This window comes from Sceloporus occidentalis, unplaced genomic scaffold (genome assembly GCF_023333645.1).
Source record: "Sceloporus occidentalis isolate IW3139 unplaced genomic scaffold, rSceOcc1.0.p SCAF_9, whole genome shotgun sequence".
NCBI classification, from domain to species: Eukaryota; Metazoa; Chordata; class Lepidosauria; order Squamata; family Phrynosomatidae; genus Sceloporus; species Sceloporus occidentalis.
This window is the reverse complement of record NW_028316989.1, coordinates 31,915,521-31,927,996: the sequence shown is the minus strand read 5'-3', so window position 1 is coordinate 31,927,996 and position 12,476 is coordinate 31,915,521. Positions and strand designations below refer to the sequence as shown.

The following is a 12,476-nucleotide window of genomic DNA, read 5'->3' as shown; positions in this document are numbered from 1 at the left end:
CCTTGGATTGAAACCTTTTGAAAATACCAAAACCTTTGATTTAGTAACATTTATCTGTAGATGGAACTTAACACAATACTCACTAAATCTATTCAGGGCTCTCGATAAGCCCACTTGAGTCAATGAAAGTAATACAGTGTCATCAGCATATTGCAACACAAAAAGTGGGCGATTTCCTATCATAGGAGGATGGGTATCAACCGTTGACATAAAAGTTGGAAGATCTGCCACAAATAAATTAAATAAATGTGGGGCTAGAACACAGCCTTGTCTTACACCTATTCCTGCATAGATTGGGTCAGTTAGATGTCCGCTTTCAGTAAACTTCACTCTACAGACATTGTTAGTATGAATTTGGCTCAACAAAAACAAGAGTCTTGAATCTATGTTTAACCTATCCAATTTGCTCCAAAGTGTAGGTCGATGAATAAGATCAATAGCCGCTTTTAGATCGATAAAAGCAGCATATAATTTCCCTTTGGGTCGGGAAGTATATTTATTGATAAGGAATGAGATGACTGTGATATGATCTGTAGTAGACATATGGCCTCTAAAGCCCGCTTGTTCAGGCCCAAGAAGGGCTTGAGTGGTCATCCAGGTTTGCAATTTCGTTGCCAAATAACTGTCGTAAAGTTTACCCACAATGGAAAGCAGGCTTATCGGGCGATAGTTAGCTGGATCTTGTTTATCACCTTTTTTAAAGATAGGAATTATAATTGAGTCTTTCCAACTTGTTGGAATCTCGCCCGTATTATTTACCAGAGTGAATAAATTGGCCAAAACTTTGGTCCATATTTCTGGACAGTGTTTCAATGCTTCAACCGGTATGGTGTCATAACCCGGAGATTTAGCAGGTTTTAGTTTAAGAATTAATTGATACACTTCTTCTGGCGAAACAGGACTCCAAATAGTAGAGGGGTTCGTAATTACGATAATGTTACCAGTTATTTGGGTTTGCATCTTATTTGTAAAATATGTTACCCAAGTTTGGGGCGGAATGCAGGGACTCAATAATTTTATGTTGTTATTTAAATGCCTCCTAACTGCTAACCAAAATGTTTTAATGTCATTTGATTTCAGATCTCTGTCTAGATCGGCCCAGTTTTGTTGGTAAAAAACTTTCTTTTTATCTTCGATGTACTTAAAATATTCTACCCGGGCCTTTAAGTAGGATCTGAAATTTTCCTTCGGATTGTCCAGAGCAAGTTGGAATGCTTGTCTAAGATTCCTTTTCCCTATAAGGCAATTCTTATCAAACCAGGTGCTCTTCCCTCTAGGTGGATTTATATAAGTGGATGTTTTGTTACTCCAAATAGATATTATATTCTTATAATTTACCAAGGCCCCGTCTATCGTAATACTATTTGCTAGATCGTTAATTTCCATTAGGACACTATAATCCTTATAAATTTCACTAATTGCCTCCTTTGTTCGAGAGTTCCAATAAATTCGTTTTAATCTTTCATATCTAGCAATCGTTTCGGAATTTATGGAAGGTGCGATAACAAACTAACTAAAACTGGCAAATTAAGCAATCTCTATACAGGATCCTGTACCAATGGTATCAATAACAGATTCCTATTGAGTCTTTATTTGAAAGCTTGTGAAACAAGTAGAGCTCACAGCTTTCTCAGATTAGTTTTGCAAAAAAGACAGAAGGCTCATAAAAAAGAAATCTTAATAGCCATCTGCTCATTTATAGCAGTAGTAGCCTTATTCTGGATACAAGATCCTATCTGATCTTGGAAGCTAAGTGGGGTCAGACATGGTTAGTACCTGCATGGTGGGCTGCCAGGGAATACCAGGTGATATAGACTGTTATAGCAAACCACTTCTGAGCATTCCTTGCCTAAGAACCCATTGAAACCAGAAGTCAACAAATGACATGAGAGCATTCGCATGTGAGCATGCACACATAGATTCATTTCTCTTACAGGCATGTAAGGAAGTAACTCTTGGCAAGCCTAGTGAAGACCATTTGCTCCATGAAGGAGTTCCTCTTATTTTGATGATCTTCAAATGGTTCTTAAATCTTTCACCGGTTCAAACCCATATCCATCCTGTTTGATTTCAAAAAACGTAGCTTTCCATGAAAAGTTCTGGCTCAGTTCTTCCATCATGAGTTAAAACTGTAGTTATAAGCATGGCTGGAAGGACTCTCCATTCAATCCCTTTGCTGAGCAGATACATACAGTACTATAGACAGTGTTGATTGGATATTCTCAGTATAAAATAATGAAATACATGGAAACCTCTTGCTTCCTTCATTATGGCTAAAATACCAAGATTGCCTGGCTTAACTGTAAAAGTTCATTGGGGCTTTCTTTAAAATTGGGTAGCTTGGATTCTAGACTGGGGCAGACTTTTCACTAGGGGCCAAAATGCACAAGCAGGATGCAACAAGACAGTTCTGTTATAATCTGCCTGCAGATTCAATCCTTCTCACCCCTGGCACTTACAGGGTCTGACATGGCAACAGGTGCCCACCCGCCACCATGCCATGGAGCCACCGCTATTCTCCTTGCATGCTGTTCCCATGGCCCACAAGGGTGAAAATGGGGTACCTGGCTTCACCATGTGGCCAGGTGACCCCTTCCAACATCACAAACTGTGACTGGGGCCTACAAGGAGAACAGCTATGGCAGGTAAGGGGGTGCATGGTCATCCAAACTATTGACTGTTGCAGTGCTGGTTGGGCAGATTTCAGTTATTATTCTCAATGAGAGAATATGCAGTGTTGTTCTAATGCTGAGTTGTTCCCTTTGGATTGCACCAAAGCATGATACCTCTTTTTCTACTTAGAAAAGTATCTGAGGAAGTAGGTCTACAAAAGCTCATGCTGCAAGCTTCTTTCTTTCAGTTAGGAGTTTATCGCACGGGAGGGAGGCCATGCAAAAACGGGATTTAAAGTTACTCCCCCCCCCCCCCCCGGCAAAAGTGGGTTTATTATCAGACGATGTTCAGGTTAACCTAACATTAACCCGGACAGAAAGTAGAAAAGAGACACAAAAGCACAATTGATTTTCAGATGACTTCATCATTAAGGTGCATTAATTTGATATTAACCCAGCTGGAAAGTAGACAAAACACTATTCTTTCTACTTTCGGAAAATCCCGAAAGTAAAAAGGACTACATTTGTTGACTTTCTAGCTGGTTTAATGTTGCATTAACCCTGATGTGCCTGAAAATCAATCTTGCTTTTGCGTGTCATCTTAGAGTTTTAAATCCTGTTTCTGCATGGAATGCCTCCTGTGTGATAAACATAGTCTCAAAGGTGCTACAAGATCTCTCTACATACTTGGACTATAAATGTGATATAAATGTGATGCCCTCTAATGGTTTAAGTTTTGTGGATCTCAAAACCTAGTCTCATGTTTTTGTGATTTTTAATTGGTCCTTCGCAAAGTAAATGAGATATCTGCTTGTATTTTAAAAACTGAGGTTCTTTGTATTCTAAGGAGAAAGGGAAGGGGAGGAAAAAAGTAACGTGGTAGCACTTTTAAGCTGAACTGGTATTTTATTTTAACATGCATGGATATAAGCCCATTTCTTGGAGTGCGGTACCAAGTGGTATTCTGTAGCTTTTGCCAGAAGCTGCAAGATAGATCATAAACATGTGCTATCATAAACATACACAGAGGTCTGTCTGGACTCCCTCTTGGTAATGCCCATTTGCGCTGCATTGCTTAAAAGATTTTGGACAATGTAAATAATAATAATAATAATAATAATAATAATACATTTTATTTATAGACCGCTATTCCGCAATGATCATAGCATTACTTAGCTGAAGTACAGTATATTTGGCAGTTTGCATTTTTGGGTGCATAAACAGCATTCATGAGGAGTAGATGGTACCTCTAAAACCTGTATTTATACATCACAGCTTACTCTCCCGGGGTCAAAAGACAACTTGCTTTCATGTGACAAGTTGCAGACGTTCTGAAATGCTCATAGCAGCTTGATTGTGGTTTGACAGATTGCTCTGTGTCACGCAGCCGGCAGGAGTATTTTTTTATTATTATTAAAGGCAACATTTGAAATGTTTCCACACAAGCATATTTGGACTTTAATGTCTTGTTCTGTGATAGCGGTAGGAACTGGATGGATTGTGACACGTTCAAAGAAATTGTTTAACAGCCTCAGGCTGCGCATAGTATGCCACACGCAGCACATTCCTGTCCACTTGTACTATACTAAAAAATCTGTCAGAATTTTTTAATAGTTAGGGTTTGTGGCGTGGGACAGGGCAGTTAGGTATATGCCGTTGGGAAAGAATTCTGAATAGACATCTAAGATGATCGCTCTTAAATATCTAATGGGAATAGATGGTTACTGAATGGCCGGATTGTATGTAACCATTTAACGCATCAGATTTATGATAAGACAACAGATAGCATCTTATCAGAACACAGGTTTGTAATGTAAAGTTGAAGGATTTTATGGCCAGCATCCATAGCTTTTTGTGGGTTTTTCGGGCAATGTGGCCATGTTCTAGAAGAGTTTGTTCCTGACATTTCGCCAGCATCTGTGGCTGGCGTCTTCAGAGAAGACATTTTCTTTGAAGAGATCAACCACAGATGCTGGCTAAACATCAGGAACAAACTCTTCTAGAACATGGCCACATAGCCTGAAAAACCCACAAACAACTAGAGGTTTATAAATTTATCAAGACAAATACAACGGGACAACTTAGGGAACTGTAATTGGTATAAACTATTTGGTGAGAACAGAATTGAATTGAAATCACACGGTTAATTCTCAGTGGCTAGAGACAGGCAAAGCATAGTTCTGATGTCATTGGGAAATTAGATTTAAAGAAAAATTTGGTAGAGAAAGCTTCATTCTCCTTATGGCTGTGGGACAGAAAGAGAAGTGAGAAGGAAGCAACAAGGATATGAGCCTAAATCTCATGCAGACTTGTATCTGTTGCTTTTAACTAGAGGCCTAAGGTCTACTCAGTGGATCCAGATGCAAAATGGCTCAGGTGTGGAACCAGTTACATAAGAAATATGCTGGGAATTGTAAAAATACGGGATTGGAAATCCTTGCTGGTTTATTGTAAACTGTCCAATAATCTACCAGTAAACCCAAGTCTACTTTCTGCCTACCCTGGTTTCCCAAACTAGTTCCCTCTTCCTGACTCTACATTTATCAGGCCTCTGCTGTATTTTACCTACACATTATTATTTATTTCCTACACAGACTATTTAGCATTCTTTGTATGCCTTGCTAATGTCTACCCCATGCACATTAACCAGAATGGAGAATTTTTTGAGTCGGTATCACATATGGTAAAGTCTACAGTGAGGAAGGGTATATCAGATCCTTCATTGAGAATGTTCATTCTGCTTGGGGTTATTGCTTCCTAGCATTCATGCATCAAAATTCCCTGAACAAACATGTGATCCAAACATCTGAGATAGTACCAGGTTTTTTTTATCTTGTGAAAACAAAAAATAGGATATGGAAACGTTTTCTCTAAAGTATCAGGGGCTTGGGTTTGCTTGTGCATGGATAGATAGCCTCTTCCCCAGCAACTTGTCTGCCACTGGGATCATTCCCTAGTAACTGTGATCCTGATTCCAGTCTCCAAGGTAATGAGACTTGTAGGATATAACACTTTTGGTACAGTTTCTTCAGATGGAAGATCAAAGTGTACTAATAATAGGCTGGGGGGGAAATGGGAGCGGTTAATCAGATTATTCTGGAATTCAGCTGAGAACCAAATGCAAATCATAGATGCTCAGCAAAGCAATCTTGCATTTGTAACTGGGAGAAGTAAGGCACAGGAAAACACAAGAACGTGGAAATTTATTTTCCAGATTGGAGTAAGGGTCACTCCATCTTCTAGTTCCATTCTGTTTCTAACACAGTTGTTACTGGGAAAAATGCAGGTTGGAATGATTTAGAGATCTTTCCTCTTTGGTTATCTCAAGTTTGAGCCCAGTTGAATTATTGCACTTTTGCATGTCTTTTCTACTTTCTGTCCGGGTTAATGTTGGGTTAACCCAGACATCATCAGATAATCTGATTTTGCAAGTTTTTTCCCAATTTAAATCCCATTTTTGCATGGGATCCCACCCATGTCATAAATTCCTAACTGAAAGAAAGAAGAGGGCAGCATGAGCTTTTGTAGATATCAGTCTTCTTCCTCAGATGCTTTTCCAAGCAGAAAAAGATGTATCATGAATCAGTCTACCCTCCCTGAATTTATCCAGTCCTTTAAAAAAAATGGACTGAGCACTGCTGATACTACTACTACAACTATTATTATTATTATTATTATTATTATTCCCTTCTTGAAGCAACAGGACCAGCGTCTTGGGATTTCCAGGTGATGGCAACGGCCAGGAATGTAATTCTTCCAGAATGCAACACAGGCTTCTCTTTCCCTGATCACCTGGCTACCATATCTTAGGCTGCATCTGCACTGCAGGAATAATCTGGTTTGACACCACTTTAACTGCCATGGCTCAATGTTATGGGACTCTGGGAATTGTAGTTTGTTGTGGCACCAGAGCAGAGCTCCTTTCAGGTTTCCTTAGGCAAGAAATCCTCAGAGGTGGTCGGTTCCGTCCTATGAAATATACCCTGCAGCACCTGGGATTGGTGATCTCCAATGTTACAATGTAGGGATTTCATTTCTGGCAATGATGGCTTGGTTCTTTTTCCAAAAGCCTCATTCTTTCAGGAAGCTTTTGGCTCATTCTTTTTTTAATCCTTGTCGTTTCATTTTTCAGATTGTTATCCTGTTTTGATGTACTGAGATCTGTATAGGTTAGATAAATTAGGCAGATGGAGGTTCATGAAGAAACGTCTCATTTCCATGGCTCTGTTACAAATTAATTTCTTTAGTCCAAGGGGCAAAATCTGCTTATAGAAGAAGTTTTGGGCAAAATACAAAAATATGAATCAGAACCAGAGAAAAGAGCTTGCCAAGGGTGAGGGGGAAACGTTGTCAGTGAAGGAAGGGATTACTTCTCTTTTAGCCAGCATTTGAAAGGGTCAAGTGGTAATTCTAAGGTTACTATCTGTAAGGACACTACCAAAAATTTTAATCTGGGATAAAAGAGATAACTAGGATATAAAGAGCATTCCTATAAATATGACCTGAATAAAGTTGAAAAGGCAACTTGAGGATGCTTTTACACAGAACTCTGCTTCCACACACAACCAGGTCCCACTAGTTTTCGTTGCTTTACATTTTTGTTTTCCCCAGCCATCCAAGTGAAGTAAAGTGGGTTAGTGAGTTTGGTTAGTAATGGTTTTCACACTTATATGGCACTTTCTCCAACCACAGTTACTACAATATTGGCTGTGATCATATAACCTACATGGTCCCATATAGTACTTCTTCGCATCAATATTCCTAAACCAATCCAGAACATGCCTCTGAACCAGAAGTTTTGCTTGCTTCGTTCTACTTCTCTTTCAAGAATGGGTTGCTATAGATCAGTGATGGCGAACCTATGGCACACGTGCCTGAGGTGGCACTCAGAGCCCTCTCTGTGGGCACATGTGCCATCGTCCCAGCACAGAGTTTGCCAGAGTTTGTCACTAGAAAGCCAGAGGGACATGGCACTTTGCAATAAATAAGTGGGTTTTGAGTTGCAGTTTGGGCACTCAGTACCTTTTGAATGGTTGCTACTACTCCCCCCACAACATTTATCCATCTGTTTCTCTAGAATGGATTTAGTGAATTCAGAAGAAGAGCAGGACAAGGTGTTGCAGCCAAAAGGGAAGAGAAATGGTGGGCTTACCACTTATATGTCAGTGGAAATAGCAGCATCTACCACCGTGCACCTTTTGGCTGCAACACCACATTTGCATGAAAAACCAACCCTTTCCCATTGTTTCAAGCAGTGTCATGCTGCTACAGTCAGTGTGTGTCAGTTGTAACAATGCCACATCTCAATATAACATATATACTCGGCTGTAAATTGACCTCATGTATAAGTTGAGGGAAGGTTTTGGGGCCAACGTTACGGATTTTGAGATGACCCGTGGATAAGTCGAGAGTAAAACTTAACAGCATGTAACACAGGATGCAAAGGCTGAAGTCAAAATGACGCTGAAGATCTTTAAAAGTTTTGACAGGCTTAACTGTTTGGATGGATGAGATTGTAGAGGGGATTGATGCTTCTTTTAGGTGATGACATTAAAACTTTCATTAGGACATGATTCCTTTTTTGATAAGAGTTACAGTACTTACTTTGACACGTGGATAAGTCAACTCAGGTTTTTGGAGTCAGTTTTTTGACTAAAACTTCTAGACTTATACATGAGTATATACAGTAGGTCATTTTAGAAGTCTGTTTGCAGGGGGGGGGATATTGCATATTTATCAATGAGGACCACCATTTTTCCTTCCCAAAATAGCATATCTGGAAATATGTTGCTTCATAATGTTGCACAATTCCAGCTGTGTCACGGTAAGGAGAGGAGGCATGGTAGCCTACCAAACTTCCAGTTTCAGCACCTCTGCACTGCTTGAAATAATGGGAAGATTTTTACAGTTGGCTCTCCAAATCAACACATTTTTAATCTATAGATTCAACAGATTGAAAATGGTTTTTTTTTAAGTTCCCAGAAGCAAACTTTGATTTTGCCACTTTATATAAGGGACACCATTGTACGATACCGTTGTATATAATGGGACTTGAGCATCCACAGAGGGAGTCCTGGAACCAGTCTCCAGAGGATACACAGGGCCCACCATGTGTCTGGCAGAAAAAAAATCCTTCTGCCATTGATGCTTTTTCCAGAAAGCCTTCAGCCCAAATTCTTAGAATCATAGAGTTGGAAGAGACCCCCAAGGGCCATCCAGTCCAACCCCCTGCTATGCAGGAACTCTCATCCAGCCTCCGTTTAAAGACTTCCAAGGAGGGAGTGTGTTCCACTGAACAGCGCTTACTGTCAGGAAGTTCCTCCTAATGTTGAGGTGGAATCTCTTTTCCTGTAACTTGCATCCATTGTTGCAGGTCCTGTTCTCTGGAGCAGCAGAAAACAAGCTAGCTCCCTCCTCAATATGACATCCCTTCAAGTATTTAAACAGGACTATCATATCACCTCTTATCCCCAGCTCCCTAAATTGTTCCTCATAGGACATGGTTTCCAGACCCTTCACCATTTTAGTTGTCCTCCTTTGGACATGCTCCAGTTTCTCAACATCTTATTGATTGTCCTCTAAGAAAAGAAGCGAAAACATCTTTCTAGTTTTGCAGTCTGAAATTACAAAACTGGAAGTCATTCCTGAGTGTTAGAAGTTAGAGGACTGTCTTATGGGGATGGAATAGTGATGACCTGTAGCTTTCCATTCAGAGTTTTCCCCATAAGGTTAAAGATGGCCCCATCTTCATAACGTCTTATTCACTGCAGAGCTGCATGAGCAACCTGAATTTTAGCCTTTAATTGTTTTTCTCTGTCATGTCTATGTTAAAGCAATAAGCAATGGGTTGTTATTTTTGCCACATCCTGCTGCGGAATCTGTCCTCATGAGAAAATATTGATGAGTTTGCATGCCAGCCCTCTTGTTTGCAGCGTTTTCAAAAACCATTGTTTCTTCTGACCTCATTGTTTTTTTTCTTTATTACGGTACCCAAATAGCCAGTGAGCCAATTAATTTGTTATTCTTTGCTAATTGGGGCATGATCAGGTTTTTCACAACTTAAGTTGTGAAAACTTGATCATGCCGTACTTAGCAAAATCTATGCAGTGTGCTCAAGCAACAGTGAAAATCAATAGTTTAATTTTAGTTGATCTGTATAGAAATAGAAAAGCAGTGGACTCCAAAAACATAATTAATCTAAATAGTTAAACTGAGTCTTTAAAACATGCCACCCAGATTTCTTTTTCTTTTTTTCCTTCCGCAGTTATTCAGAACTTTAAAAGTAGGTCTACCTCATTCTGGATACTAATAATGAATTCATTCTGGGTGCTGGACCTTATTGGCACCATCTACGTACAGGAGGAAGGTTTTAGTAGTTCCAGGGTCCCACCAGGATGTGTAAAAGAAACCAGACAATTTAAGGCAGAATGATCAGAACAACCCTGGGAAGTTGCATTGGACTGGTCAGCAACTAAGGCCTGTTACAGACTGCCAAAATAAAGCTGCTTCGGGTCTCTTTGGAGGTATGCTGTTTAAATGATGTATGCACCTTAAGAATCCGGAAGCTGCACCAAAGCTGCACTCCAGTGCTTAGGAATGGAGTGTGGCTTTGGCATGACCTACGGACTCTTAGGACCCATGCATCATTTAAATAGCATACCTCCAAAGAGACCTGAAGCAGCTTTATTTTGGCAGTCTGTAACAAGCCTAAGGCTGCATCTGCACTGCAGAAATAATCCGGTTTGACACTACTTTAACTGTCATGGCTCAGGGCTATAGCATTCTGGGAATGTTGTGGCAAACCGGTTTATAATGTGGCAGAAATGAGGCCATGGATTTAATGTGGAAGCCTGATCTTTTTCAGAAGTGAAATGGGTGAAGTACTGTGAATATGCATTCATGTCTTCATTAATGTCTATTTTGGCCTGATGGGTTGTCAATAGTAGAAAGTTGCTGTCTTTCCAGCAGTAGTTGTTGCACTTATTAGGTGCAGAGGCCAAAAGGGCAAAACATTGCCCTTCCACATGTTTCAGCCGATGCTCTGAAAGCAAAGCCTGTCCCAGTGTTGCCAAAGTTTTCCTTTTGGAACACAGTCATTGGCATTGGATCAAGCATGTCATGTGCCAAGTCACCTTAGTCACTTCAGTTACACTCTTGTTTCTAGTTTCAAGCTAATCTCCAAATCGGAGTGGAATTGCCCCACATTAAGTCAAAGAGATCTTCCTAACCACAAGACTAGAGATGAAATGCCACATTTTTAAAAATCAATTCCTTGGTTTAGCTTGGCAAATACAGTGCCATATGGGGCACCAGAATGCAGGAACTGTAACTGTTTGCAAACGCATAACCTTAAACATTAAGAATATTTGTCACCGAGAGCTAAACTGCAGAGCGGGGAGATCGCAGTACATCATATTAATAGGATGACCTTGTGCTGTTTGTGCAGTTGGCCTTTAAGATACACATTTCGAGCTACACATTCATGCAAATTAAACACATCCTTTCTAGACAGCTGCCCATAGTGTTAATGACAGATGATGGAAGCTGGCTGTTTCTCGGGACCAGAAAATTTCATTTTCAGCAGAGTAGCTTTTAATATAAAGTCTTCACTTTACATATTATTGGATTCGACTTCCCTGTTATGGTTGGTGAGGGTGGGAAAGAAGGGTGTTTTTAAGCCTGGTCATAAATCAAGAATCATGCTGCAAAAAAGTTTGCAGTTCTCCTTACCCGAAAAGATTGGGATTTGTGCACTCTTGGTCAAATAGGTTCAGCAGCCCACCTTCTATTGTGGAGCCTCTCCAAGTGGAGAATGCAGGGGGCTTGGAAAAAAGAGAGCTTAAACTGCAAAGAATCTATTTGCAGAACAATTATTCTCAGATGTTATCTAGATCAGTCTTCCTCAGATGTCTGCCTTTGCTCATATGTAAGTGAGGGATGATGTCTTGCAACATATCTGGAGGATACTAGATTAAGAAAAGCTGTTCTCGCATGTTCCACTAATGCACATGGTACATTGCAATGGGTTGCACCATTTTAGAATGCAGATAGGATGGCATGTTTCATTGATCTTCCATGATAAAATTGCCCTGTATACAGAAAATAGGCATATAAGGAACAGAGCTAACAGAAGCAATGACCCTAAGCAATCAGTCGATCAATCAATGATACACTCAACAGGATGACTAATGTATATTTCATTGATTTCATTTAGTATGATTTGTTCTATGAGTCAATTATATTTTACTCTGGAGTCAATCCTATATTATTTATTGGGTGCCAGCATAGCTTCCTCTGCAGGGTTTTCTCCTCATTGGGAAATCACTACATTCAAATTCTTAGCCAAACATTTCCCTGCTTTATTTGTTCCAGTATCTTGTCACATTAATTCTGTGGTGTGTTTTGTCAAATCTCCTTTCTTTGTAGTTCTGTTAATGACATCTGTAGCCAAAGACATCTCAGCCTACTTCTGTCTTATTAGGGTTATAGATGTCAAACCCTATCTGAAATCTTAAAGGGATGCTGGACAGAGATAGAGCTTATTGAAGAACAGAGAATTTAAGAATAATGGGATTGCTTGTATAGATGTTAAGAGTAGTTGGAAAGGGCGGGAATGAGTAGGCTTCTGACATGAAGAAGAAACTCTTCTGGGTACAAGATAAAGGTCCAAAACACACTGCAGAAACAATCCTGTTTGAGACCACTCTTAACTGCCCTGGCTCAATGCTAGGGAGCTCTAGGAACTGTAGTTTATTGTGGCACCACAGCTATCTTGGACAAAGAAGGCTAAATGCCTCAGAAAACTACATCTCCCACAATTCTCTAGAATTGAGCCGGGGCAGTTAAAGTGGTGTCAAACTGGAT

General features: G+C 40.0%; 2 protein-coding genes across 5 annotated transcripts in view; one reads left to right on the top strand and one right to left on the bottom strand.

The window, feature by feature from the left end:
* Positions 1-12,476, top strand: part of TMEM266 (transmembrane protein 266) — a 101,881-nt gene that overhangs the window by 19,839 nt on the left and 69,566 nt on the right. The window lies entirely within an intron of this gene.
* The window catches only part of NRG4 (neuregulin 4), an 84,257-nt gene that overhangs the window by 66,965 nt on the left and 4,816 nt on the right, over positions 1-12,476 (bottom strand). The gene's annotated exons all lie outside the window — the stretch shown is intronic.